Genomic DNA, 23,264 nt, shown 5'->3' with positions numbered 1-23,264 from the left:
GGTGCCAAGGCCAGGATAGAGGATATTCCAAATAAAGAGTGGGTGCTTCCATTTGTGGCAGATGAGCAACATTCTTAAAAGTAAGTCCTTGGGAGCTTAGGGACGGGGGTCAATTCTGAGGATAATTTAGGATAGATGACAAATTATAGAGCCATTCTATTGTATCTGCGGTCCAAAAAGGTTTCCACAGGCAGCTGCGGAGTGAAGCTTGGGGTTCCAAGGAGAACGTTAGGTCCCAGTTGGAGTCCATATTAGTCTAGGAACCCTGTGGCCTGGTGTAACCTCTTGGATGTGTATGTGGAATGCCCCTGTGCTAATGGCTGACATGCTTAATTTCTTTGAGCAATTCACTGCGAGGTCTGCCGGGGAATGTTTTTAGTTCATTTACAGGTTAGTCTAACTTTCTCAAAGGGTACTGCCAAAGCCTCAGCTATTTACAGTTATTTGAAGTACTGAAGGAGAATTTGGCTTTGGTCCCTTTGCTGGCGCTGTAAAAGAGGCACTATCTCTAAGTCCCGTGTAGCTCTGTTGGTAGAGAACGGTGCTCACAACACCAGGGTTGTGGGTTTGATTCACATGGGGGACCAGTATGTAAATGTAAAGTAACAAGAAAACCTTTCAATTCAACACGTAAATGTTATAAAATCATCTGGAATTTGAATGAAACCCAATGACCTCAACTGACTTACTTCAAAATAAAATTGCTTGATCCTCTAATTGTATTAATTTATTGAGCGGCGTGACCAGCTACCAGACAGCAAAGGCGATAAGGAAAAAGATGTAGGCTCTTTTGAAAAGGGAAAGAAGGAAGGAAGGACGCATTTTTAAGTATTCGAGCAGGGCCTTAGGCTCACCTACAGTATTTGTATTTGTATTTATTATGGATCCCCTTAGCTGCTGCCAAGGCAGCAGCTACTTTTCCTGGGGTCCAGCAAAATTAAAAATATTTAAAAAACATTACAATACATTCACAACACACTGTGTGCCTTCAGGCCCCTACTCCACCACTACCACATATCTACAATACAAAATCCATGTGTACGTGTGTGTATAGTGTGTATGTTATCGTGTGTATGCATGTGTCTGTGCCTATGTTTGTGTTGCTTCACAGTCCCTGCTATTCCATAAGGTGTATTTTTATCTGTTTTTTAAATCTAATTTTACTGCTTGCATCAGTTACTTGATGTGGAATAGAGTTCCATGTAGTCATGGCTCCATGTATTATTGTGCGCCTCCCATAGTCTGTTCTGGACTTGGGGACTGTGAAGAGCCCTCTGGTGGCATGTCTTGTGGGGTATGCATGGGTGTCCGAGCTGTGCGCCAGTAGTTCAAACAGACAGCTCCGTGCATTCAACAAGTCAATACCTCTCATAAATACAAGTAGTGATGAAGTCAATCTCTCCTCCACTTTGAGCCAGGAGAGATTGATATTCATATTATTAATATTAGCTCTCTGTGTACATCCAACAGCCAGCCATGCTGCCCTGTTCTGAGCCAATTGCAATTTTCCAAAGTCCCTTTTTGTGGCACCTGACCACATGACTGAAAAGTAGTCCAGGTGCGACAAAACTAGAGCCTGTAGGACCTGCCTTGTTGATAGTGCTGTTAAGAAGGTAGAGTGGCGCTTTATTATGGACAGACTTCTCCCCATCTTAGCTACTGTTGTATCGATATGTTTTGACCATAACAGTTTACAATCCAGGGTTACTCCAAGCAGTTTAGTCACCTCAACTTGCTCAATTTCCACATTATTTATTACAAGATTAAGTTGAGGTTTAGGGTTTAGTGAATGATTTGTCCCAAATACAATGCTTTTAGTTTTTGAAATATTTAGGACTAACCTATTTCTGCCACTCACTCTGAAACTAACTGCAGCTCTTTGTTAAGTGTTGCAGTCATTTCAGTCACTGTAGTAGCTGACGTGTATAGTGTTGAGTCATCCGCATACATAGACACACTGGCTTTATTCAAAGCCAGTGGCATGTCGTTAGTAAAGATTGAAAAAAAGTAAGGGGTCCTGGGGAATTCCTGATTCTACCTGGATTATGTTGGAGAGGCTTCCATTAAAGAACACCCTATGTGTTCTGTTAGACAGGTAACTCTTTATCCACAGTATAGCAGGGTGTGTAAAGCCATAACACATAGGTTTTTTTCCAGCAGCAGACTATGATCGATAATGTCAAAAGCTGCACTGAAGTCTAACAAAACAGCCCCCACAATCTTTAATCATCAATTTCTCTCAGCCAATCATCAGTCATTTATGTAAGTGCTGTGCTTGTTGAATGTCCTTCCCTATATGCGTGCTGAAAGTCTGTTGTCAAATTGTTTACTGTAAAATAGCATTGTATCTGGTCAAACACAATGTTTTCCAAAAGTTTACTAAGGGTTGGTAACAGGCTGATTGGTCAGCTATTTGAGCCAGTAATGGGGGCTTTACTATTCTTAGGTAGCGGAATTACTTTTGCTTCCCTCCAGGCCTGGGGGCACACACTTTCTAGTAGGCTTAAATTGAAAACATGACAAATAGGAGTGGCAATATCGTCCGCTATTATCCTCAGTAATTTTCCATCCAAGTTGTCAGACCAACAATATTTTTTTTACCTCTTCCACACTCACTTTACAGAATTAAAAATTACAATGCTTGTCTTTCATAATTTGGTCAGATATACTTGGATGTGTAGTGTCAGCATTTGTTGCTGGCATGTCTACCTAAGTTCGCTAATGTTGCCAATAAAAAAACGGATTAAAGTAGTTTGCAATATCAGTCGGTTTTGTGATGAATTAGCCATTTGATTCAATGAATGATGGAGGTGAGTTTGCCTTTTTTCCCAAAATGTCATTTAAGGTTCTCCAAAGCGTTTTACTATAATTCTTTATGTCATATATCTTTGTTTCATAGTTTCTTCTTCTTTTTATTCAGTTTAGTCACATGATTTCTCAATTTGCAATACGTTTGCCAATCGGTTGTGCAGCCAGACTTATTTGCCATTCCTTTTGCCTCCTCAACCATATAATTTTTAAATTCCACATCAATCCACGGGGATTTAACCGTTTTTACAGTCATTTTCGTAATGGGTGCATGTTTATTAGTAACTGGAATAACTTATTTCATAAATGTGTCAAGTGCAGCGTCTGTTTTGCTCCTCATTACACACCACAGACCAACAAATATTATTTACATCAACAACCTAAGAATCACTACAAAACGTATTGTTTGACCTTTAATACACACTATATTAGGTCCAGCCTTTGGAACTTTGGTTTTCCTAGATATGGCTACTATATTGTGATCACTACATCCGATGGATGTGGATACTGCTTTCAAGCAAATTTCTGGAGCATTAGTAAAGATGTGATCAATACATGTTGATGATTTCATTCCTGTGCTGTTTGTAACTACCCTGGTAGGTTGACTAATAACCTGAACCAGGTTGCAGGCACTGGTTACAGTTTGAAGCTTTTTCTTGAGTGGGCAGCTTGATGAAAGCCAGTCAATATTTAAATCACCCAGAAAATGTACCTCTCCGTTGATATCACATACATTATCAATTATTTCACACGTTATCCAGATACTGACTGTTAGCACTTGGTGGTCTATAGCAGCTTCCCACAGGAATGGGCTTTAGGTGAGGCAGATGAACCTGTAGCCAGTAATGGTCTAGACCAGTGTATTAACCCCAGATCGAGGCTCCTAAATAATTTTTGCAGACTCAAAATCCCTCATGCCTTAAGCCCCCCACATACTGTATGATTTTAGCAGTCTTATGCCATGATTTTGCCGTCCCAGACAAAAGTTTGCAGAATGTGACGACAGGACTGAAGCATATCGTACAATCTGGCCAGGTTGATATCAAGATTTTAATTGGGTATCATCGCACAGTGTGACTTGATAATCGTAAAAGAATGAATCCGACATACAGTCTGCAAAGGACTTAATACTGTATACCCCCGCATCTGGGCGGCTGTGGAGCATCATCAAAGATGCCTTTAATTCCTAGGACAGCGTGGATAATGATGCCTTCCACAGATTCGCAATGCCTAAATGCTAAATAAATGAAGACCCATATGGTCTGACTAGACAACTTTTCGAGATTACATTTCGGCTTCCAAATTCCACAATCAAGGTTTAATTGCTAGGCCCACCAGCAACTGTGAGTCACTGATATCTTAAACACAGCTTTATCTCTTTACACCGTTTTTTCTCTTTACTAAGAAAAATAATACAATCCAAGTCCACTGCAAAGGCCAATGCATATATTTGGGTAAATGGAAGGTGACAAGAAATGGGAAGAAATCTTCTAAATGTCCTGCCTTAAGAGTATGATGCAATTGCCCCAGAAATCTCCTACTTCTACACCAGAGTGATGGAATAGAACAGGCTGTGTGGTTTACAGGAGTCTCATTCGCAAAACGCTGGGTTCTTTTATGGGAAATCCTGGAGAGGTGAGAACCAGATGGAGAGATTGAAAACACTGAGCTGCTGGCTCACGTCATTCATCATCATCATCAAGGCGGGGAGAAATTGAAAACAGGCCCCTGAGAGAACGCTATTCCAGACCCCTCGATGGATGAAAGGAGGCAAACGCCCAATTAAATGGCTGGAAAACAATGGCTGGAAATACAATACTAGCGTAAAAGACAAGGGCGAGAGGAGGGATGGAAAAGATGACAGGAGATATGAAAGTGATATGGGATGGGATGGGGGATGTGTCAACCATTATCTGATTGGTGTAATGATTCTCATAAAGGGGTCGTTAAGCGTCCTAGAGTCGTCAGTGGTAGGCCATGTCTTTAGTGAAGCTTTTTAGGTTCACAAATACACAGAAAAACACCTAAATAATAGGTAATGGAAGAACTAAAATCGAAGCGTAAGCTATGAATTTGTATTGAGGTGGACACCTGTTCTACTGTGTTCTACCTCAATTTGGGAAAGGTGAAGTCTGCCAATGCTACAGTGACTAGGCCTAAGCAAGAAGCAAAAAAAGCATTAGCTACGGCCGGTTGTTCCATTCATGGCACACTAATCAAATCACCACATTGTATCAATCGGAGCAGCCTTATTTCTAAAATAGCTACCCATCCAGAAATTATCCACTCACCTTTTCCACGTGGAAGGATTTCCATACAAATATGGAGTGTCATCTGTGTGGCACATGTTTGTGTGTGTGCGGTACCAGACAGACATTTAACATCAAATGGAGGTATTCTTATTTCAGGGTAATGTACTTACGTAACCTGCACTTTCTCTCTCTCTGTTTACACTTTGTCACCAAGGCACGTGACAGCTACTTTGAACTACTGGACATTTGGCATCTCTTCTCCCCAACCATGTGCCACCACACGCATTCCACCAAAACTGACATGGGGAAGCCAAAGAAAATGGCCACTAAAAGCACCAGGTCTTACATTCAAGCAATTTTGTGGTTAGGCTTCACAAATTAAAAGTGCTTGTGTGACCCAACAAAAACAGTTATATAACCCAAGGGGAATTTGAAACCTTCCAGCCATACAGTAGCCGCACTGCCTCAGTAGCTACCTGTAGAATGTCTCATCAATTGCTTCCCAGACTTGGCTCAGTCTGGGAAGCACAGGAAATGTACAACGCGCACCTGCCAAATACTCCCCCATTCACTCAAAATGGGTTCTGCTGATCATTGTGTTCTCTTATTGAGGTTCCTCCCTGATGAGGGACTCTAGAATGAGATGAGGCACCCTTCTGGAACTCCAGCTCTTTATTAGTTGAGGGCCTTGGCGTAGGCACGGCATTTGGCAGCCCTCTCGCTAAGCAGAACAATGCCATTGTCGTCTCTCTGTCACGATGTCAGTGTATGCGGTTGACTGAAGTCAGGCGCAGGACACAGACCTCAATGAAAAAAACGTATCTTTACTAATACACGTAAAGAAACAAGAAGCCTCCACGCAGGGAGGAATAAACCCGCTCACCAACGACATCAGCGAACAAACAACAAACACGCACAGAACATAATGGGAGCCACAGGGTTAAATAGGGGCGGAGTAATTACAAGATGGGCAACAGGTGTGAAACAATCTGACACAACAGGTAGAACATAGAAACATATAACATAGATCGTCAGCAGCTAGTACTCCGGTGACGACGAACGACGAAACCTGCCCGAGCAAGGAGGAGGGGCAGTCTCGGCAGAATCCGTGACAGTACCCACCCCTGACGCGCGGCTCCAGCCGTGCGTCGACACCGGCCTCGGGGACGGCCAGGAGGACGCGGCGCGGGGCGAGTGGGATGATTGCGGTGGTAATCCCTCAACATGGATGGATCGAGGATATCCCTCCTAGGAACCCAGCACCGTTCCTCCGGACCGTACCCCTCCCACTCCACGAGATACTGCAGGCCTCCCACCCGACGCCTCGAATCCAATATGGACCGAACCGAGTACGCCGGTGCCCCCTCGATGTCCAGCGGGGGCGGAGGAACCTCCCGTATCTCCGACTCCTGGAGTGGACCAGCTACCACCGGCCTGAAGAGAGACACATGGAATGAGGGGTTAATACGATAATTAGTAGGAAGTTGTAACCTATAACATACCTCGTTCAATCTCCTCAGGACTTGAATGGCCCCACAAACCGCCGACCCAGTTTCCGGCAGGGCAGGCGAAGGGGCAGGTTTCGGGTCGAGAGCCAGACCCGGTCCCCCGGTGCATACACCGGGGCCTCACTGCGGTGGCGGTCGGCGCTCGCCTTTTGCCGCCTGATGGCCCGCTGCAGACGTACATGGGCAGCGTTCCAGGTCTCCTGCGAGCGCCGAAACCACTCGTCCACCGCAGGAGCCTCGATCTGGCTCTGATGCCAAGGTGCCAGGACCGGCTGATAACCTAATACACATTGGAACGGAGACAGGTTAGTAGAGGAGTGGTGGATGGAGTTCTGGGCTATCTCTGCCCAGGGGAGGTAAACTGACCACTCCCCCCGCCGGTCCTGGCAATACGACCTCAGAAACCTACCCACCTCCTGGTTTACTCTCTCCACCTGCCCGTTACTCTTGGGGTGAAATCCTGAGGTCAGACTGACCGAGACTCCCAGACGTTCCATGAACGCCCTCCAAACTCTAGAGGTGAACTGGGAACCCCGATCAGACACTATATCCTCAGGCACCCCGTAGTGCCGGAAAACGTGTGTAAATAGGGCCTCAGCTGTTTGTAGGGCCGTAGGAAGACCGGGACTTAGAAAACCGATCCACAACGACCAGGATCGTGGTGTTCCCTTGTGAGGGGGGAAGATCCGTCACGAAGTCCACCGATAGGTGGGACCATGGTCGTTGTCGAACGGGTAGAGGTTGCAATTTACCTCTGGGCAGGTGTCTAGGAGCCTTACACTGGGCGCACACCGAGCAGGAGGAAACATAAACCCTCACGTCCTTAGCTAAGGTGGGCCACCAGTACTTCTCACTAAGACAGTGCACTGTCCGACCGATACCAGGATGACCAGAGGAGGGTGACGTGTGAGCCCAATAGATCAACCGATCGCGAACATCAAGCGGTACGTACACACGACCCTCTGGACACTGAGGAGGTGTGGGTTCGTTGCGCAACGCCCGCTCGATCTCCATGTCAACCTCCCACACCACCGGTGCCACCAGAGCTCCACGGAACTCCCCTCCGTGTCATACAGTCGGGACAGAGCATCTGCCTTAGCGTTCTGGGAACCTGGCCTGTAAGAGAGGGTGAAAACAAAACGGGTGAGAAACATGGACCACCTTGCCTGGCGAGGGTTTAACCTCCTCGCTGCCCGGATGTACTCCAGATTGCGGTGGTCAGTCAAAATGAGAAAAGGGTGTTTAGCCCCCTCAAGCCAATGTCTCCACGCTTTCAGAGCTTCGACCACAGCCAACAGCTCCCGGTCCCCCACATCATAGTTGCGCTCCGCCGGGCTGAGCTTCTTCGAAAAGAAGGCACAGGGGCGGAGTTTAGGTGGCGTACCCGAGCGCTGAGACAGTACAGCGCCTATTCCAGCCTCGGACACGTCCACCTCAACCATGAAGGCTAAAGAGGGGTCCGGATGAGCCAGCACTGGAGCCGAGGTAAACAGGTCCTTCAGACGACTAAAAGCCCTGTCCGCCTCCGCTGACCACCGCAGACGCACCGGCCCCCCCTTCAGTAACGAGGTAATGGGAGCTGCTTCCTGACCAAAGCCCCGGATAAATCTCCGGTAGTAATTAGCAAAACCCAAAAATCGCTGCACCTCCTTTACCGTGGTTGGAGTCGCCCAATTACGCATGGCCGAAATGCGGTCACTCTCCATCCTCACCCCTGACGCGGACATATGGTACCCCAAGAAAGAGATGGATTCCTGGAAGAACAGGCATTTCTCTGCCTTAGCATACAGGTCATGCTCCAACAGTCTTCCAAGCACCTTACGCACCAGGGACACATGCTCGGCCCGTGTAGCGGAGTATATAAGGAAGTCATCAATATACACCACTACCCCTTGTCCGTGCAGGTCCCTGAAAATCTCATCCACAAATGATTGGAAAACTGAAGGAGCATTCATTAACCCGTATGGCATGACCAGATACTCAAAATGTCCAGAGGTGGTACTAAATGCCGTCTTCCACTCATCTCCCTCACGGATACGCACTAGGTTGTACGCGCTCCTAAGATCAAATTTTGTGAAAAAGCGTGCCCCGTGCAATGATTCCGTCATACTAGCTATCAGAGGTAATGGATAGCTGTACTTGATGGTAATCTGATTTAGGCCACGGTAATTAATGCACGGGCGTAACCCACCATCTTTCTTTTTCACAAAAAAGAAACTTGAGGAAACGGGTGAAGTGGATGGCCGAATGTTCCCCTGCCTCAGGGGAAGTGCAGCTCCTACCTGGAGATTTATCGCACAATCCCCCGGACGATGGGGTAGTAATTTAGTCGCCCTCTTTTTACTGAAGACGATAGCCAAATCGGCATACTCAGATGGAATGTGCATGGTGGAAACCTGGTTTGGACTTTCCACCGAAGTTGCCCCCAAGGAAACTCCCAAACACCTCCCTGAACACTGACTGGACCATCCCTTGAGAGCCCTCTGTTGCCATGAAATCGTGGGGTCATGAATGGCTAACCAGGGAAGTCCCAACACCACAGGATGCACAGGAGAATCAATCAGATAGAGGCTAATCCTCTCCTCATGACCCCCCTGCGTCATCATTAGCAGTGGAGCGGTGACCTCAATGATTATGCCTGACCCTAACGGGCGACTATCTAATGTGTGAACAGGGAAAGGTTTATCAACAGACACTGTGGGAATCCCTAGGCTACGTGCATACTGGCGATCAATAAAATTCCCAGCCGCGCCTGAATCTACTAGCGCCTTATGCTGGGAATGGGGAGAAAAATCTGGAAACATAATGTCGACACACATATTAGCAACAGGGAACTCTGGGTTAGTCTGGTGCCTACTCACCTGAGACGGTCGACCAGTGCTCTGCCTGCTGCCTCGACCTCCTGAGAACCCTCCCCTGCACCGACCAGCAGTGTGTCCTCTGCGGCCACACTTGGTGCAGGGGACAGTCTCTCTCCCAGTCTCCCTACCTGCAGCACCTCCGAGCTCCATGGGGGTATGCTCGGAGGTGCTGGGGGATGGAATGGACAGACCCCCATCAGAACGTCCGCGGGCTGCCAACAGGTTATCCAACCGGATGGACATGCCCACCAGTTGGTCCAGGTTGAAATTGGTGTCCCTGCAGGCCAGTTCCCGGCGGACGTCCTCTCTTAAGCTGCAACGGTAGTGGTCGATAAGGGCCCGCTCATTCCATCCCGCGCTGGCTGCTAAAGTCTTAAACTCCAGCGCAAAATCCTGCGCGCTCCTCATCTCCTGTCGTAGGTGGACCAGCCGTTCTCCCACCGCTCTCCCCTCTGGTGGATGATCGAATACCGCCCGGAAGCGGCGGGTGAAATCCTCGTAGCGGACAGTTCTCGAGTCTATATTCCCCCACTCGGCGTTAGCCCACTCAAGCACCTTCCCTGATAGACAGGAGATGAGGGCGGACACGCTCTCGTATCCCGAGGGCGCCGGGTGAATGGTGGCCAGGTAAAGCTTTACCTGGAGGAGAAATCCCTGGCACCCGGCAGGTGTACCGTCATATGCCCTCGGGAGCGAGAGCCGAATTCCCCTGGACCCAGGTGGCGAAGTGGTAGCCAGTGTAGCAGGTGGTGGTGTGGTTGGGCATGGTGAAGGGATACCACCTCTCTCTATTTGCTCCATCATCTGGAACACTCGTTTCATCATAGCACAGAGATTCTGGATCATCGTCCGTTGACGTTGGACTCGTTCTTCCATCGTCTTCGTAGATCCAGTTGTTCCTGCTGACTCCATCGTGGTGCGTGTTTCTGTCATGATGTCAGTGTATGCGGTTGACTGAAGCCAGGCGCAGGACACAGAACTCAATGAAAAAACGTATCTTTACTAATACACGTAAAGAAACAAGAAGCCTCCACGCAGGGAGGAATAAACCCGCTCACCAACGACATCAGCGAACAAACAACAAACACGCACAGAACACAATGGGAGCCACAGGGTTAAATAGGGGCGGAGTAATTACAAGATGGGCAACAGGTGTGAAACAATCTGACACAACAGGTAGAACATAGAAACATATAACATAGATCGTCAGCAGCTAGTACTCCGGTGACGACGAACGACGAAACCTGCCCGAGCAAGGAGGAGGGGCAGCCTCGGCAGAATCCGTGACACTCTCAGAGGTAGAGGACCCTGAAAAAACACAGAACATTCATTAGATGGGTGGATTGATGAATCGATGGATGATGTGGCATTGCTCTAAAGCAGGGTTCTCCAACTCCGGGGCGTGCAGGCCTTTATTCCAGCTCATCACCACACCTGATTCAGCTAATAAGGGCCCAGACTGAGGATAGTGATGAGTTTATTATTTTAATTAGGTGTGTTACTGCAGGGCTAGAACGAAAGCCTGCACACCAAGTAGCTCTATCCAGGACTGGAGCTTAAGACTCCTTCTGTCGGGCCCTGCTCCTAATGTGAACCCACCTTGTCGCTGTGCTCCATGAACTTAGCCAGGTTGAGCAGGGTCTGGGTGAACTCGACGATGTCCTGGGAGGTGAGGGCCAGCTCGATGCTGCGGATCAACTTGTCCTGCTGGTCCTCGCTCAGCTCCGACCAGCACGACAGGAAGGCTGTGTTGAACAGATCCCTAACGATGGAAGGGAGAGTAAACATCCATTAGATCAGATCACAATCAGTATAAAGGATTTTGGGGGTGAATGTTTCATTATAATAACGATACGTTTCATTCATAAAGCATTTTTTTGGCTCAAAGCACTGTTACAGAAATATTTTTTTTTCTAATTGGATGCTTTCTTGTGGATTTTTGTTAGATAGTTATGAATTTTAAAAAATGTCAAGCAATGCTGTTGTTTATGCACCTTTAGTAAATTGTAAGTCACAGTGAATTGTAATTCTCTTTGAATGAAAGCATCTGCTGAATGGCCACATCATATTGGCTAGGCTTCAGAAAATAAAAACAGCCTATGGATGCCACACCAGTCCAAGGTGTGCTCAAGATCAGTCCAAGGTGTGCTCAAGATATGCCAGCAAAAAAAAATATGATTTGGTTTAAGAGTGGAAAAGAGTGGTGTTTTGGTTCACATTAAACTGCAACCTGAGGACCTCTGCACTAAACTACACTTATGAGGACCTCTGTCGTTTACTGAGGACCTCTGTGGGAAAACGGGCGACTGCCTGGTGCTCTGAAGTGTGGTGGAGGGCGGGAGGGAGGTAGGGAGGGAGGGATAGCTATACCTGGCCAGGGGAATGTAGGTTTGGGCCAGCGACCAGCACGAGTTCAAGGTCCTTAAGCAGGATCACACTCAGGCACCTCAGCCACTCCAGCCAATCGTCCTTGGACACCTTACAAGCGGCACAATAATTTATTTTTATACAATCATGTTATTGCGCTTCCTATGGCATCAGTTGGGTGAGGGAAGATGGAAGAAATCTCTATCAGCAGATCTGACAGGTCAGTGTCTCGCACTATGTTTTGAAATTATTAGACATGCTGAAACAAAGGCGCCTCAAATCGTTGGGCATTGGTATCTTATTGAGAGGGAAATTTGGATGAAAGCTGAGCAGACTGTCAAATATATATATATTTTATTCTTTATTTGAAAAATTGACTTATCAACTCTGATCATGAAGTGATTTGATAATGAGTCTCTAAAACCAAAAGCACTACCTGTTTGAGAAAAAAAAAACATATTAGTTGAAATGGAAGCGTAATACAAGACACAGTCAAGGAAGTGAAATGACATGTTATTTCTCCTGACCTTCTACTGGGCCATGGTGCTGACGTGGAGCTTCTTCATTGGCCCCGCCTCTGCTGGGGCACTATTGACGTCGCCCTGGTTACTGCGCAGCTGGCGATGTTGGAAGATTAGAGGATCCTCTTCCTTGTCCGCCAAAGTGTACCCCTGAGATAAACATGGTTACCACGATGAGCCCAGGGCTTCTAAACATGTGTTGTGCCCAAAATATTAATTTCCTTCCTGAAGAGAAACACACTCTAAGCAATGTGCCTCAATGAATCCTCTTCTATTACACTGCTTGGAATTATAATTGTTCAAACTTGCCTTGTGCGTTTCTCACAGACTGCCTATTCTCAACACATTTCATGATGTGCTGACAATGTGAGACAAAAAACGGACCTTCACGATCCGACAGATGAGCACGTCTTAGCACTGGTGATTGATCCTGTGCTTCAAAATCACTTTGTTCACCATGGGGATGAAGATCTGGTACTAAAGAAGGGAAGTAGTGAAAGAGAGAGATAAGAGACACACATGACAGACCGCCGATGCTTTTGATGGTTTGATCAAAAGCTGCTGCGGGGCCAGACTTCCCTGCATGTGGTGTGGTTGGGTTTTTAAGGTTTGGGTGGGGCTAAGGGGGGGTGACCTCATCAACTCTGTTAAACAGTAACACTCCCTACTGCCGCTGTGGCACCGTGTGATGGCACAGGAGTCAATTGAAGGGGAACTTCTGGTCCTGGGTTGTGTGTGTCAGCTCCTGTTAGCGGTTCCACTACTAACAACGAGGTAACTTCTTACCCAGCTGGAAGACGAGCGAGGACAGCTTATCCATGGCCGTGCTGCGTAGCTTGGGGGTGTTGTCCAGCGCGCGCACTATGGTGTGATGATGCACGACGCGTAATCTGTGAAGTCCAGCGACATAGCCTGTCAAACGTCTCCAAGGAAACCCTGAGGGGTGAGGGAAACACGGGATAGACAACACCCCAAACACAGCTCAGCTACCAAAGTGCACTGGGAGAGTGTGGATGAGCTGAGAGGAACATCAAAATGGGGGCACTTGGCAAGCACTTTCTGCCCTAAGCCCCAAGTATTTATGAACACATTTCCTCCATGATGCCCAGATAGGTAAAGAACAGAGTGTGACAAATAAAACGTAAGACCCTGGCACTTTGTATCTCGGAAACTGGGCCCCATTTCTTCAGTACAGTAAATTATATAGTACCAATTGGGAGGAGATGGGAAAGAAAATGTAACATGGGAGTGAATCAAAGAGCTGTGTGCAAATGTATTGAAGAAAAACCTATTGGCTCTGGGAAAGAGTAGTGCACTATATAGGAAATAGGGTGCTATTTGGGACTTAACCCAGAATTCAGGTTCTATAGACCATAGCCAGACATAGTGTAGGGGGTTGAAACTAGCTGTATGCTTCTGGTTGGCTAATATTCATCGCTGCCTTAGAGAAACAAGACAAGTGCTACAACTGAGAGAGGTTGAATAACTGTGGTGGGTTAGTTATAGTGCGATGTTGCCCTGTGATCTATTTTCACCAGCAAGATTTACTGTTTGAGGAAAACCTGTATCGGTGTCATAGCTAATAGGTGAAATAAGAGAGAGTGCCAGCTATGCTTCGTTGGCTGGGTTGTTGTAGAGATGGTGTTTTGGCTAGAGTCAAAGAGTCATGGGGTGAGTTTTGATGGCAACCACAAACAAATGGTAACTGGAAGAATAGGAAGTAAACTAGACTTTGAAGGAGCCATGTTGTGGCAGTAGTGAAGTAGATTAATGCTTTTACAGAACTGATAAACAATTTAATTTATCTAATGGTTCCTCAAATCCTCATACTGTATATTTCACTAACCATGACTGACGCTGTACAATTACAATGTGTATTGATGTAGTCATCAACGGTTACAGGAAAAAAGTTCAGAACAAATATTAACGAACGCACCGGCACATTACCTATACGTGGTGCTGGGAATATAAAACACACTACATATTCCAAAATTATCAAAGAGACTCCCGCACTCAAATTTAACTCTGTATGTTGGACCAGACATTTATACATGTCATTACTCGTTAAGGCAATTAAATAATGAGCGGGCAATGACATAACTGGACTGATATATACAGTACATCCAGAGGTAAATGTCATTTCAACCAGTTCTGCCCGCTGACACTTTCTTGGAAAAAGGTCCAACTCTGATCAAAAGGTGGGCAAGCAAACCCCCAGATGTAAATCTGTTTGGATGTACGGCCTGACACCGCGGCCTGTGTTCATGTGGTGCATGAAGACATACAGCAATGTGGAATGAGCTGCAGCAGGAAGAGCTTGAACTCGCCGCCTAGGGCCACCACAATCTGCTCAATCAGATATAGTGCATTCGGAAAGTATCCAGACCCCTTGACTTTCTCCACATTTTGTTACGTTACTGCCTTATTTTAAAATGGATGAAAAGTTGTTGTTTTTCCACTCTTCAATCTACACACAATACCCCATAATGACCAAGCAAAAACAGGTTTTTAGAAATGTTTGCAAATGTATTACATTTACATTTACATTTTAGTCATTAAAAAAACGGAAATCTTACATTTACATAAGTATTCAGACCCTTTACTCAGTACTTTGTTGAAGCGCCTTTGGCAGCGATTACAGCCTCAAGTCTTCTTGGATATGACGCTACAAGCTTGGCACACCTGTATTTGGGGAGTTTCTCCCATTCTTCTCTGCATATCCTCGCAAGCTCTGACAGGTTGGATGGGGAGCGTCGCTGCACAGCTATTTTCAGGTCTCTCCAGAGATGTTTGGGTTCTGGAGCAGGATTTCATCAAGGATCTCTGTACTTTGCTCAGTTCATCTTTCCGTTAGGTGCCTTTTGGCAAACTCCAAGCGGGCTGTCATGTGCCTTTTACTGAGGAGTGGCTTCCATCTGGCCACTCTACCATAAAGGCCTGATTGTTGGAGTGCTGCAGAGATGGTTGTCCTTCTGGAAGGTTCTCCCATCTCCACAGAGGAACTCTGGAGCTCTGTCAGAGTGACCATCAGGTTCTTGGTCACCTCCCAGACCAAGGCCCTTTTCCCCCCGATTGCTCAGTTTGGCCGGGCAGCCAGCTCTAGAAAGAGTCTTCGTGGTTCCAAACTTCTTCCATTTACGATTGATGGAGGCCACTGTGTTCTTGGGGACCTTCAATGCTGAAGCAATGTTTTGGTACCCTTCCCCAGATCTGTGCCTCGACACAATCCTGTCTCAGAGCTCTATAGATAATTCCTTCGACCTCATGTCTTGGTTTTTGCTCTGACATGCACTGTCAACTGTGGGACCTTATATAGAGAGGTGTGTGCCTTTCCAAATCATGTCCAATCAATTTAATTTACCACAGGTGGACTCCAATCAAGTTGTATAAACATCTCAAGGATGATCAATGGAAACAGGACGCACCTGAGCTCAATTTCGAGTCTCATAGCAAAGGGTCCGAATGCACTGTATACGAGTATACTGAACAAAATGTAAACGCAACATGTAAAGGGTTGGTCCCATGTTTCATGAGCTGAAATAAAATATCTAAGAAATGTTCCATAATACTTATGTAAATATGGTATCTGTTTTTTAATTTTTAATACATTTGCAAAAATGTCTAAAAACCTGTTTTTACTTTGTCATCATGGGGTATTATGTATAGATTGATGAGGGGTAAAAAAATATATCATATTCATTTTCAAATAAGGCTGTAACGTAACAAAATGTGGGAAAAAAAGGGGTCTGAATACTTTCTGAATGCACTGTATGTGGTTGTTTTACCTCCCTTAGTTAAATGCACTGATTGTAACTTGCTCTGGATAAGAGTGTCTGCTAAAAGACTAAAAGGTCAAATGTACAAAATGTATGGCATTATTCTGACTTGAGATCTGCATGCACCACTTCTGCGTAAATCCTTCATTGGTGCCAATTGGAGATGGATCTCAAGGAAGGATAACACCCATAAGCCATGTAGGGACATAACCCCTGTATTGAGAAATGTATTTTTCCTGAATAATGAGTTGACCTGAAGTCCAGGTCATTATGTTTTGGGGCTTTTTACAGTTTGTAGAGGTTTTTAAGAGCCTCTGTGGGTACGGCCAGAGCGCTAGCGACCAAGCACTACCTCATGCACATTAGGTGAGATGTGAGGGTCTAGGACTGGGGTAACTGGGTCAAATGGTGTTTCCATGAAGAAGATGGAAGATTAAGATGGCCTCACATGCCAGAGTAGCGGGACGTCAATTTCCTGTCAATCAACTCGACATCCTTTCTCAAAATGACTCCTCCTCCACCAAACTACAGGCCTGTGTCGATCCTCAGCACCTTATCCAAAGTTGTTGAGAGATTCGTTTTTAAATTAAACTTGAGGGATACCTTCTCGAGCACAAACTTCTTTATGAACGCCAATCTGGCTTTAGAACAGCTCATTCCACTGATACTTGCCTTTTCCACCTTTTTGACCACATCAAGCAGGAAAGTGAGAAGGGGAACTATACAGGTATGGTCATGTTAGACTTGCAGAAAGCTTTTGACACTGTGGACCATGATATATTCCTGATGAAACTAAAATGCATGAGTCTAAATGATGTAGCAGTGAATTGGTTTAGGTCTTATCTGACCAACAGAACACAAGTATGTAATGTTGGTTATGTTCTGTCAGAGACCAAAGAAATATCCTGTGGAGTACCGCAGGGATACATTTTAGGGCCTCTCTTATTTCTTCTATATGTTGATTATATGCCAGATACATTAAAGTGCAAACTCCTGCTTTATGCTGATGACTCAGCCATACTGGTATCAGGGAAGGATAACGTTTACATAGAGGAGACCCTGAGTAAGGAATTGCATTTTGTTAGAGATTGGTTGACTGACAACAAATTGTCGCTACAGTTGGGAAAAACTGAATCGATTTTGTTTGTTTTGAACAAAACGTAGATTGCTTAGGGCTGACAAGATAAAGGTAAACTGTGCAGGCAAGGAAATTGAATCTAAAACAAGTGTAATGTATCTTAGTGTGTTCCTAGATCAATCCCTTTCTGGAGACCTGATTGCTGCTAAAATTATTTCTAAAATAGCGAACAAATTGAAATGTGTATATCGTAACACTAGATATCTTAACATCAAAAGGTAAAAAGCTGCTTGTCTCAACCTTGATTCAGTGTCATTTTGATTATGCCTGCTCTGCTTGGTATAGTGGACTATCAAGAAAGCTGAAAAAGAGAATGCAGGTCATGCAAAATAATGTTATCAGGTATATGCTGAATGTCCCCCCTAGGACCCACATAGGGGTACAGGAGATCCGGGAGGGCTTGTTGCCTTTGGAGTCCAGAGTGGACCAACTTAAACTTAATCATATGTTTGACATCTTAAATGATCATGCCCCAGGTAATATGAAAATAATACACTGATATGGTCTATAACCAACACAGTTACAATACCACCAGAGCTAGTGTTATGTCTTGTAAAATCCCAAGATTAAACAGTACTGCGAGGAGCACGTTTTTCTATAAAGGCATTTGTCTATGGAATAGCCTCCCCTTGGAGATCAAGCAAAGAAAAAGTAGAAATAGCTTGGTTTTCATTAGGACAAGATTGTCTAAGTAAGAGAAACCACTCCACTGCCCCTTGTGCCCCCTACTGCTGGTCAGGTGTATTTATTTGAATGATAGGTATGATGTGCAATGAATAGATTGTTTTAATGTGAAATTATTATGGTTGATTATTAAGGTTAGGGAAAAGTGCAGTGAATAGCGCCACTTATTAGGATGTCAATATAAATGAATGTATTTATGGTTGTTTGTAATTTTGTATTGCCTTTTAATCATTATATGTGTTATTGTTTTTACCACCGAGGACCACTTTGGAAACAAACATTTTAATTAATACTTTTTAGTGATATCCTCTGGATCCACATTGTACATTCTGTTGAATATGTCTGTTACCCAAAATACATTCAATTCAATTCAACCGCCACCATTTAGAAAAACATAGGGCTTAAGATCTGTCACAGCGACTGGTGATTGGGAGATAATGGGGGTGTAAAGGAAAGTAGTTACGCAATACATTGATGTGCCAATCAGTGGTGTAAATTACTTAAGTAAAAATACTTTAAAGTACTACTTAAGTAGTTTTTTTGGGGTATCTGTACTTTACTAGTTATATTTTTGCCAACTTTTACTTTACTACATTCCTAAAGAAAATAATGTACTTTTTACTCCATTCATTTCCCTGACACCCAAAAAGTACTAGTTACATTTTGACAGGAAAATGGTCCAATTCACACACTTATCAAGATAACATCCCTGGTCATGCCTACTGCCTCTGATCTGGCGGACTCACTTAACACAAATGCTTCATTTGTAAATTATGTCAGTGTTGGAGTGTGCCCCTGGCTATCCGTCAATAAAAAATAAAAATAGTGTGCCATCTGGTTTGCTTAATGTAAGTATTTTGAAATGGTTTATACTTATTTAAGTACAGTGGTTTATACTTACTTAAGTACAGTGGCTTGCGAAAGTATTCACCCCCCTTGGCATTTTTCCTATTTTGTTGCCTTACAACCTGGAATTAAAATATATTTTTGGGGGTTTGTATCATTTCATTTACACAACAGCCTACCACTTTGAAGATGCAAAATATTTTTTGGGTGAAACAAACAACAAATAAGACAAAATAAGACTAAAAACAGAAAACTTGAGAGTATATAACTATTCCCCCCCCCCCCCCCCCCCCCCCCCCCCCCCCCCCCTCTCGGGGTGATGAGAGGTGTTGGGATTGCGCCAGACATAGCGTTTTATTTGATGGCCAAAAACCTCAATTTTAGTCTCATCTGACCAGAGTACCTTCTTCCATATGTTTTGGTGAACACCAAATGTGTTTGATTATATTTTTCTTTAAGCAATGGCTTTTTTCTAGCCACTCTTCCATAAAGCCCAGCTCTGTGGAGTGTACGGCTTAAAGTGGTCCTATGGACAGATACTCCAATCTCCGCTGTGGAGCTTTGCAGCTCCTTCAGGGTTATCTTTGGTCTCTTTGTTGCCTCTCTGATTAATGCCCTCCTTGCCTGGTCCATGAGTTTTGGTGGGCGGCTCTCTCTTGGCAGGTTTGTTGTGGTGCCATATTCTTTCCTTTTTGTAATAATGGATTTAATGGTGCTCCGTGGGATGTTCAAAGTTTCGGATATTTCTTTATAACCCAACCCTGATCTGTACTTCTCCACAACTTTGTCCCTGACCTGTTTGGAGAGCTCCTTGGTCTTCATGGTGCCACTTGCTTGGTGGTGCCCCTTCCTTAGTGGTGTTGCAGACTCTGGGGCCTTTCAGAACAGGTTTATATATATTGAGATCATGTGACAGATCATGTGACACTTAGATTGCACACAGGTGGACTTTATTTAACTAATTATGTGACTTCTGAAGGTAATTGGTTGCACCAGATCTTATTTAGGGGCTTCATAGCAAAGGGGGTGAATACATATGCACGCACCACTTTTCTGTTATTTATTTTATATAATTTTTTGAAAGAAGTTATTTTTTTCATTTCACTTCATCAATTTTGACTATTTTGTGTATGTCCATTACATGAAATCCAAATAAAAATCCATTTAAATTACAGGTTGTAATGCAACAAAATAGGAAAAACGCCAAGAGGGGTGAATACTTTTGCAAGGCACTGTACATTTTTCCAATTCTATTTACCTTTGATACTTAAGTATATTTAAAACCCAAATACTTTTACACTTTTACTCAAGTAGTATTTTACTGGGTGACTTTCACTTTTGCTTAAGTCATTTTCAATTAAGATATCTTTACTTTTACTCAAGTATGACAATTTAGTACTTTTTCCACCACTGGTGCCAATAGCGTTCAGCTGTGAAAGCTCATGGAGGTATTTTGTGAGTGGCCAGTATTCCAAGCCCCTCTTCCTGGTCTGACTGGAACTAGCCTACGTTAGGGTTGCTATACCGACAGCAGATTATGTGATTTCAACTCCTGAAGTCCCGAATGGCTATTTCAGCCAATCATCTGGATGCATGAGGTAGACGGTTACTACAATGAATAGATCCCTTTGTTTTACTTGCCATTTATTAACTTCAGCTAAAATGTGCAATGGCCCAGTTTTATTTTACCCTTCTTTTACCAGGTAGGTTGGCTGAGAACACACTCTAATTTACAGCAACGACCTGGGGAATAGATTCAGGGGAGAGGGGGGATGAATGAGCCAATTGGAAGCTGGGGATGATTAGGTGGCCATGCTGGTATGAGGGCCAGATTGGGAATTTAGCCAGGACACCAGAGTTAACACCCCTACTCTTACGATAAGTGCCATGGGATCTTTAGTAACCACAGAGTCAGGACACCCGTTTAACGTCCCATCCGAAAGACGGCACCCTACACATAGGTTAAGAATGTTATTGAGATACCAGTGAATAATGGACATTTTATATTTCTTTCCTTGCTATATGAGTATGTGCTGCTAGACAGTTTGTCCACTTTAGCAGAGCCAAAGGTTTTAACAGTCACTTTCAGACTAGGACTTCCTGCATCGATAGAGGTCTTTCTCTTCCACTATTGAAGAGTTCAATTAATTGGAGGGAATGACACTGTAGAGTGGAGAAGTTTAATAAAATATTGCAATACCGTAGAATTTAAAAACTGTTAGAAAACTCAAATACTCATTTCTGAATACGACTTTTATATTTTAAAAAATATGATCCTTAACAAACGGCTTTTAATTGAGCAACTCTTTCATTCTACATGGACAAACAGTCTTCGTGCCACCAAAGAGTCAGGCTCAAGTGACATTTCCCCTTATGAATTAACGCCAATTAGGAAAGTCGAAAGAGAAATGTACAAAATTAAGAGTTTGCAGCTGTTTCTAAACAAGTCGAAAAAAGAGAAAGGGTGAAGATGTCATCCATATAGGGGTGGATGCAGATTTTCACAAAGCACACGACCACCCCCATCTGCTGGAAGAGAAACTGAGAGGGAAGAAAATAACAGGTGTAACAAAACATGTTGATTGTTCACCAGTCAGGCTTAGTTCGGGAAACTATCTGGTCGAGAGTCAATGCTTTAGTTACGGGCACCTCGCCTCCGGATTTCACGCCCCTGACACCATGATCCAGGGTGAATTTATGGAGTGGAAAACGTGTGGTTGTAATAAAAAGGGGCTGGTGCAAAACAACTTTGTAAAAAAGCAGCAAACAACAGAGTTGGAAAGGTTCTACATTTAAAAACGTGACAATGGCGAAGTTAACCATAAAGTTAAGTATACTTCCTTAATATAATTGCACAAGAAACTGGTGACGGTATGTCAGCCCCAAAAAAATACATTAACAATAATTCCCACAATCGCCAATCAACAAGAAAAAATAAATAATGAAACACGTTAGCTTTATCTAACATTTGCCTTAGCTAGTGTTAGCTTTAGCTAGCTTCCTCTCGGAAGCTGGTGTTGCACACTCGGATGACATTGAGGAAGGTGTGCATGACCTGGGGCAGACACTGGACACACTTAAGGCCCAGACACTTGAAGATGAAGATGACTGCCTGCACCACCATGGTGGAGTGGTTGGAGAGGGAGGGGTCGCAGAATGTACATCAGCGTCATGATGGCTACTGCTGGGTAGAACCAGTCCAGGGGGAGGTTGCCCATGTTCACCAGCATCTCACTAGTGCTGTAGTCAACTGGGAGGGAGAGATAGAGAGAAATAAAAACATTTTTTATTAAGAACTAAAATAAATGATTTGCATGCCACAGAGAGAGAGAGAGAGAGAAATCCATCCTTACACTGCCTTCAGAAAGTATTCATACCGCTTGACTTATTCCACATTTTGTTGTGTTACAGCCTGAATTCAAAATGGATTAAATATACTTTTTGCTCACATTACCCCATAACGACAAAGTGAAAACATGTTTTTAGAAATGTTTGCAAATGTATTGAAAATGAAATATAGAGATCTCATTTACATACGTTTTCATACCCCAATACTTTGTAGAAGCACCGTTGGCAGCAATTACAGCTGTGAGTCTTTCTGGGTAAGTCTCTAAGAACTTTCCACACCTGGATTGTGCAACATTTGCCAATTACTATTTTCAAAATTATTCAGGCTTTGTCAAATTGGTTGTTGATCATTGCTAGACAACCATTTTCAGGTCTTGCCATACATTTTCAAGTAGATTTAAGTCAGAACTGTTACTCGGCCACTCAGGAACATTCACTGTCTTCTTGGTAAGCAACACCAATGTAAATTTGGCCTTGTGTTTTTGGTTATTGTCCTGCTGAAAAGGTTAATAATCTCCCAGTGTCTGGTGTAAAGCAGATAAAACCAGGTTTTCCTCTAGGGTTTTGCTTGTGCTTAACTCCAGTCATTTCTTATTTTTTTATCCTGAAAAACTCCCCAGTCCTTAACAATTACAAGCATACCCATAAAATGATGCATCCACCACTATGCTTGAACATATGGAGAATGGTACTCAGTAAGGTATTGTATTGGATTTGCCCCAAACATAACTTTGTATTCAGCACAATAAGTTATTTGCTTAGCCAAAATGTTTGCAGTAAATCAAATCAAATCAGTATAGTGCCTTGTTGCAAACAGGATTCATGTTTTGGAATATTTTTATTTTTCATAATCTTCCTTATTTTCACTCTGTCATTTAGGTTAGTATTGTGGAGTAACTACAATGTTGTTGATCCATCCTCAGTTTTCTCCTAACACAGCCATTAAACTCTGTACCTGTTTTAAAGTCACCATTGGCCTCATGGTGAAATCGCCGAACGGTTCCCTTCCTCTCCGGCAACTGAGTTAGTAAGGATGCCTGTATCTTTGTAGTGACTGGGTGTATTGATACACCATCAAGTGTCATTAATAAGTTCACCGTGCTCAAAGGGATATTCAATGTCTGCTTTTTTAATCTGTGCTTGAATTCACTGCTC

At 44.1% G+C, this 23,264-nt stretch overlaps 1 pseudogene across 1 annotated transcript in view; it reads right to left on the bottom strand.

Moving 5' to 3' along the window:
- The window catches only part of LOC311149963 (serine/threonine-protein kinase mTOR-like), a 178,028-nt pseudogene that overhangs the window by 144,814 nt on the left and 9,950 nt on the right, over positions 1-23,264 (bottom strand). Inside the window, exons 4-12 of the transcript in view lie at positions 21,763-22,011; positions 21,187-21,302; positions 13,096-13,253; positions 12,702-12,794; positions 12,331-12,467; positions 11,800-11,935; positions 11,029-11,191; positions 10,723-10,737; positions 5,681-5,810 (exon numbers count right to left, since the gene is read on the bottom strand). The product of the transcript in view is annotated as a serine/threonine-protein kinase mTOR-like (transcript). The remainder of the gene's footprint in view (positions 1-5,680; positions 5,811-10,722; positions 10,738-11,028; positions 11,192-11,799; positions 11,936-12,330; positions 12,468-12,701; positions 12,795-13,095; positions 13,254-21,186; positions 21,303-21,762; positions 22,012-23,264) is intronic.

Source organism: Coregonus lavaretus (assembly GCF_964263955.1).
Source record: "Coregonus lavaretus genome assembly, chromosome: 22".
Lineage (NCBI taxonomy): Eukaryota > Metazoa > Chordata > Actinopteri > Salmoniformes > Salmonidae > Coregonus > Coregonus lavaretus.
This window is presented reverse-complemented; position numbering and strand designations above follow the sequence as displayed.